Genomic DNA, 7,122 nt, shown 5'->3' on the forward strand with positions numbered 1-7,122 from the left:
ACCATATGGAGGGTATAATTAAATTTGCCATTCCGTTTGTAACACATCGAAATACTCGTCGGAGACCCTATAAAGTATATATGTATATTATTGATCAGCATAAAATTCCATGTCGATTTAACCATGTCCGTCTGTCCGTCCGAACGTCCGTCCGTCTATGTCGGTTGAAATCAAGATACAGCTCGCAATTTTAAAGATAGAGAGTCAATATTTGGTTGGTATTGAAAATGGGATATATCGGTCCACGTTTTGATATAGCCCCCATAGAACGGTACCTCCCGATTTTCGGAAATTTTAAGGTTTTAGCTTCATTATCCTAGCAAAATGGCTCAAATTTGGTACGTAGTCTTCTTTATGGGTATAAAACTTTCCCCCAGAACTTTGTCTGTATCGGTCCATGCCTTCATATAGCCCCCATAGAATGGTACCTCCCGATTTTCGGTATTTCGAACGTTGTGGCCTCAATATTCCACCGAAATAATTCGAATTAATGGTGTACACTATTTTCAAAAGTAATTCGAATCATTATAATTGTAATGCGAGAATTCCATTTGTAATTCAAAGCATTTCAATTATAATTCAAAAATTCCATTTGTAATTTGAAACACTTCAACAGTAATTCGAGAATTTCATTTGTAATTCGAAGCATTTCAATTTTGATTCAAAATTTCAAATTGTAATTCGAATTATTCCAATTGAAATTCGAACTATTTAATTTATAATTCGAATTTGTCCGTTTGTAATACGAATTATTTAATTTGAAATTCGAATTATTCCATTTGTAATTTGAATAATTCGAAGCATTCCAACCGACAATAATTCGAATTGTTTAACTTGTAATTTGAATTTGTCCCTTTGTAATTCGAATTATTTAATTTGAAATTCGAATTATTTAATTTGTAATTCGAATTATTATTCGAAGCATTCCAACCAACTATACCTTCCGATAACTCCCTCACAAAAAATTCATTTTTATCTTGGGTGCAGTATAAGGGCTACTCGAGGATAGTTCATTAATTTTTATCGAAGCTAGCCTCTTGATCTTGGTAAATCGACTATCGATTAATCGAGTTTTTGCAGTCAAAACGCTAACAATCATAGTCAACTTTTGGCTGGAAGGAAAATCGCATAATCAATTATCTTGTGTTCTATTTTCGAGTTTGCCCATAGATTGTTGACTTGGCGGTTTTACAGTTTCAAAAGAAAACTCGAAAATCGACGAATAGTCGATTTTCTGTGGTTATGAAAAAGTCGAGTTTTAAGACAATTGAAATAATCGCCAAACCGAAAAATTGCATTTTTCATTTTATACCAAAATCGAAAATACGAAAAATCGGTTATTGCTTTCCATTACCTATCCCATTACCACCCGCTTTTAGAAATTTTCAAGGTTTTAGGCTCATCATCACAACAAAATGGCTGATATTTCGTATTTACTATTCTTTGGCAAACTGGTAAAGTTTTTTATCGATTGGACCATAAATGCGGCCTATAGAGCAGGGTCGCCCATCTGTATACTGCGGGCGCCCACTGAGTTCTTTTGCTTTTGCCATTCTCCCTCATTCACAATGTACGTGAGCAAAAAACGACTGATAAACATCATGGGGTTGTTGTTTTTTCACCTATACATATACATTTGCTCCAGTTTGATGGTATTCTGTTGGGCGACGCTGCTATAGAGTATTTTCGTGAAAATTCACCTTTGGAGGAGTATTTTAAATTTCGGCCTTATCCTTTCTTTCCTGTTTTCTATGTTTCAGTCTATTTTACGTATTTTAAGGGTTGTACAATAGGACGGCCCAGTCTAGTTAAAACATTTGATTTCTAATTAATTTTATTAATTGAGCTATCATGACATAGGACGTTGTATTGAACAATGATATCCTACGAAGACCAACACATCCAACCAAATGCTACGATCGTTTCTCTGGTGGTTATTCAGCTCGCCAGACATATTAGTTATGAGTGGTTAAACAAACATCGATAACATCTATCTATAGGAAAATTATTGTATATTTGTCGATGTGAAGTATTTTAAGCGTTTTTCCTATTACATCAATCTACTGTCTGTCTTCTAGAATCATTCTCAATACATTCACAAACACAACCGGAAGATTGGTACTGACTTAAGGGGTTATCCATATTTGTGCATAAAAGCTCATTTTCATTATTTTTTTTTTTTTTTTTGTAAATACCAATATTTTTAAGTAGTTCTTTCTTTCATCTGAAAGAACACTTCTTATACTAATTTTGGAATATACTCTATACTACCTGTACTTCGAAATAAGCCAATAATTTTTTTCGTCAATTTTTTTGGAAGTGGTAAGTAGAGGTAACCCCTTAAAACGATAAGATGTAAGAATTCCCACCGAGGTTTTCGTCCGAAATTATGATAACTTTTGTTCAGAATTTAGTCAGATTTCAGTACTCAACATAATATACGTTTTAATTATTTCCAACACTAAGCAAATACACAAACTATTCACATTGTTTAAACAATTTTGAAGGGCAATTTAGCACACTTTGATGAGGTCTTTTCAAAAAATAAACTCAATTTAAATTAGAATTGCAAAACAATGAAAGGCAAAACGATTTGTCTAAAAGACTTAACAAATTTATTTAAAATCCAATTCTGGCACAAAATATTGGCCAAATTGTTTTATTAGTATGCATTTTATGTTATTAATTCTTCTAAGTTGTTTTGTTATTATTATTGTCAATATTCCTAATTGTACGATCGTTTTAGAAAGTTGTCAAACAGATGATTAGCAAAATACCCAGCAAATCAGCTGTTAATTAGACAGTGATGATGAGATGTTTTAAAGAACAATCTCACAGTGAGAGAAATTCTCTCTTGCAAACCTTTGAAAGTGAAAGAAAATATTGAATCTTCCTTCCTTTGTTTTTAAATTAAATTTTATTGGTATTTTCTGTTTTGTTTTGTCCAGTTATTTTGGCAAATGATTTCTTTGTAAATGGATTTTTATTTTCTTTTTTTTTTGTTTTATTTTTGTAAATTTTTGTTTTGTATATTATTGAGGGCATTCACTACAGGCATTTTAAAACGTGATCAATAAATTATGGAAATTCACAAAACTGATGATGATCATTTACACAAGCACCAAAAACAAAATTCACTCTCTCACTTTAACTGAAAAATAACAAACAAACAAAAAATGTGTATTTTTTCAGGCCTCATTTTATGTGGGACAATTTTTTTTTTTGTTACACAGCATTGCATGCAAATTACCACGGCAGATTTTTTTTTTTATTCCATGATTATGACTGACACCCACATAACAGCCGATAACTTTATTTAGCTTTTGGCAGAAGCTGGAGTGCCATCAAACACTTGTTGATCTTTCAATATTTTTGTTTTTTGCTTTATTTGTGATTTTATGTATTTTTTAGACACTTTGTTTCTGTGTTTTATTTTCTTTTACACTTCTTTTGGGTGATATTTTTAGATTTTTTTTCTATTTCTTATTCATCAACTTTGTGGTGTTTGCAATTCCATTGTTATGATGAGATGCTGAGATTTTTATTTTTTCCGTTTTATGTTTCTTTTGTCTGCTGCACCAAATTAAAATTCCCACACAAAGGCAACATTTAAAACAAAATTTTATATTTTTTGCCACCAAAATTAGCACAAAAAAACTTAAAAACTAAACTTCTACAAAAAATAGGGGGTTATTGGCAAAACCGTTATTACCGTTTAAAATTTTCGAATCGTTGTTTCGTTGTTTCAAAAAAACTTTGAGGCTGTTTCCCTCCAACCAGGTTGTAAATTCGTTACTCTTTTTTTTCTTAATCAAAAATTTCAAACACGTTTTCGATCTCTCTCACTTCTTCACTTGATGATCTTCATTATTACGTTTGAGGGGGATTCGTTAAGAAAATTTTAAAAATTTTCTAAAGAAATTTTCTTTAAAACATAACACGCCAAATATTGTATTTCACGTTGTAATATCTTCCACAAAACGTACGAAAATTTTATAAAAAACAAAAAAAAAATATTTTGAAAATTATTTAACTTGAGATTTCAATAACCGAAACACGTCCGCCGTTTACAATTGTCATGAGTTAACTAAACATATTTTGACGATCTCTTTTAATATTTTACTCGTTTCGTTTTCGAACTCAACAATAAGACCCAACAAAAATACATATTCCAAATTATACAAGTGTGTATGTATGTTTGCCTGTCTCCATGTCTCTCCACCACTTTGCCTTCGATTTTGTTGTTTTTGTCATAATCATCTATTCCACCATTGAATATCATTGTTGTATGGTTGGTGCTTGCTTGGAAACCCCAACAAAATTCAATTCAATACTACTGAAAATAAATGAGCGTGCGCAAATGTTTGAAAATTAATTCATTTGTTGTTTTTGTATCTCATTTAAGAAGTACAAAATATCAATAACAACAAAAACACACACATTATGTTAAAACTCCCCACATTGTGTGGTGCTCTTTGAGAAATCCAAAAATCAAAACAAAAGCTTTTGCTCCCCTCTAATTTTTTGAAAATAAAAGCTTTTGCTCCCCGTTTGCGAGACTCCCTCTCTCATGAGTTTTACGATAATATCGTAAAAATCTGCCCCCAAAACAAATGCAACAAGTGATCGTAAATTTTATGTTTGTTTGGTTTTTTTGTGTGTTGTTTTTCGCCACTCACCCTTGTTTATTTTTATGCTACATGTTGTCAGGGTTGCCAATTTTTTTTTTTTTTTAAATTAAATTAAAATATTAATTATTTTAAAATAAATTTGGTCACAGAATATGGTTTAATGATATGAACCTCCGCATGAAGCACACTGGTGCCAGATAGCTTACCACAGACAGGCATATTGCTTGATAAAAAGTCAGCAAGGTGGCCGTCAGAACCCCAAATGCTGCCGGTCATCGACTTGAGAACCTTCTTCTTACTTCTTATATTTTCGCAAATAGCTGTGGCTTTCATTGACGACTTAAACTTGCTGTAGAACGTTACACTCAATATCTTCCGTTATTTGGTGGTCGGAATCGGGACATCGACCAACATGCTCAGGGAGAACCTCATTTCAGACGTCAAAGCGGTGAACAGTGTGGCAGTGGATTTAGCGGCGGATATTTCCACATTCCTCAGATGGAAAAACGGGCCTTGGACATCTTGTTCTTGAATTCTACGTACGACTGCCGCCCACACATATGTATAATTGATTAACCAACCAGAGGGTTGTCTGCTCGATGTTCTCAAACAGCGTGGAGTGTTTGACAGTATCAACGGCTTTTGATAAGTCAAGCGCCATCATCACTGTTCTATCACACGGCTTGCTCTGGTTGAGTCCCCGACTAGTATGTGTGTAGCGCTGTAGTCGTGATGTGCTGCTTACGGAATACATGCTGATGATCGACTACTGGAGAGCTGTTACTGACGCAGGGGAGGACTACAGCCTCAATGGTTATTGCTACGGGCGACAAAAACAAAATCGGCCTGTACGATTCACCTCTGCCGGCATCCTTGCCTGGTTTCAGTAGTGCACGCAGAGAAGAGATGTTGTAGGAGCAATCATATTCTAAGAACAAAATAGTGTAGTTTAAAAATCTGAAAATATATATTGTTGTTCCAACAATATATTTTGTGTTATTATGGTTCCTTACACAAAATATATGGTTGAAACAACAAATTATAACAAATTATATTGCTCCTACAGTATCTCTTCTCTGCGTGTACTACTGAAACCAGGCAAGGATGCCAGCAGAGTTGAATCGTACAGGCTGATTTTGCCTGGCTTCAGTAGTGTCAATTTTCCAGACTTCGGGACGAAGGGGTTGAGAACTTTGGTGAGTTACTTGATCCCCGGCACCCAGCTGTTTTAGTATTACCATGGAGATTCCATCAGGGCCCAACGCTTTGGTTGATTTGGCGCTCCTGATGGCATTCGCAACTTTCTGATGAGAAGTAGTACTCTTCTCTTCGCCCTGTCAAACACGGGGTGTTCGACAAACTGTCGATTGAAGTAACTTGAGCACCTCTTCGAACCAGTCAGCGTAACGTTGCCAAATGTGACTGCTGTCCTATCTTCCTTCTTTCCAGTGTTCGAAAGCGACTAAACCGTTGTCCACAATTTACCAATAGTTCCGTTTATGTCTACCGACCAACCTATTAACTACCCAGCAAAATTTTATGGAAGTGGTTCCATGAGATGCCATGATTTCACTGGATCTTTTGCATTGGTTCAAATGAAGTCGTGAAAGATCCGATCTTTTCATCAGCATTTGAACCCATTCGAAGGAAGTCGTAAAAGATCCGATCGTTTCATCAGCATTTGAACCAATTCAAGGAAGTCGTGATAGATCCAATCTTTTCCTTAGCATTTGAACCCATTCCATCGATCCACTAGAGATGAATTTTGTGTTTTTATTTTTACACATGTATATATTCTTTTATCTAAATATGTACGTTTAAAGCAATGTAAGATTTATTATGCTAGGAAGTCCCAATCACTCTTTGGTATTAGTCGTGTTCCTTAACGTGCCTGAGGCTACCAGTTTTTACCCGCAAAGTGTTTCCTTACTTTTAAAAGCATACAGTTTATATGAGAGCAGTTCACCACTTTTACCATTTTTGCAACAATTATCATTTTTAAAAGTAAAGGAACAGACCAATTATAAAAGTTTCCTTGCCTGCTCTAGAGAACCCTGCTCAACAAGTCGATTTGTAGATCCCTACAAAACAACAAACATTTCCAAAACGTTGTAAAATAAAATTCACGAAATAGAAATCTGCAGTTGGAGTCAATGTCGAAATCTGCACTGCACTGATGGAAAGTAAAATCCTTTTGTAAGATGAATCAAAACCTGTTGCGGAGGAAGTACACTCTGTTGCGAGCAACGGTGGTGTTTAGGCTGCAACAGCGGGGACGGCCGGAAGTCAAGTTCTCACTTAAGTTTACACCCTGTCGCTTGTCAAACACATCGTTCCCGAAGTCTGGAAAATAGGTCAGCTACTGAAGCCTGGCAAGGATGCAAGCAAAGGTGAATCTTACAAACCGATTTCGCTTTTGTCGCCCGTAGCAAGGACCCTTGTGGCTTTAGTTCTTCCAGCATCAGAAATATATTTCCAGTTGCAGATCAAT

At 34.9% G+C, this 7,122-nt stretch overlaps 1 protein-coding gene across 2 annotated transcripts in view; it reads right to left on the reverse strand.

Moving 5' to 3' along the window:
• mol (dual oxidase maturation factor 1 mol) overlaps nucleotides 1–4,335 on the reverse strand; it is a 202,458-nt gene extending 198,123 nt beyond the window's left edge. For both annotated transcript variants that reach the window (XM_073967655.1, XM_073967654.1), the window contains exon 1: nucleotides 3,713–4,335. The gene's annotated coding sequence lies outside the window, so the exon portion shown is untranslated. The remainder of the gene's footprint in view (nucleotides 1–3,712) is intronic.
• Nucleotides 4,336–7,122: the final 2,787 nt, after the last annotated feature.

This window comes from Musca autumnalis, unplaced genomic scaffold, assembly GCF_047663935.1.
Source record: "Musca autumnalis isolate F117 unplaced genomic scaffold, ASM4766393v1 scaffold_2, whole genome shotgun sequence".
Lineage (NCBI taxonomy): Eukaryota > Metazoa > Arthropoda > Insecta > Diptera > Muscidae > Musca > Musca autumnalis.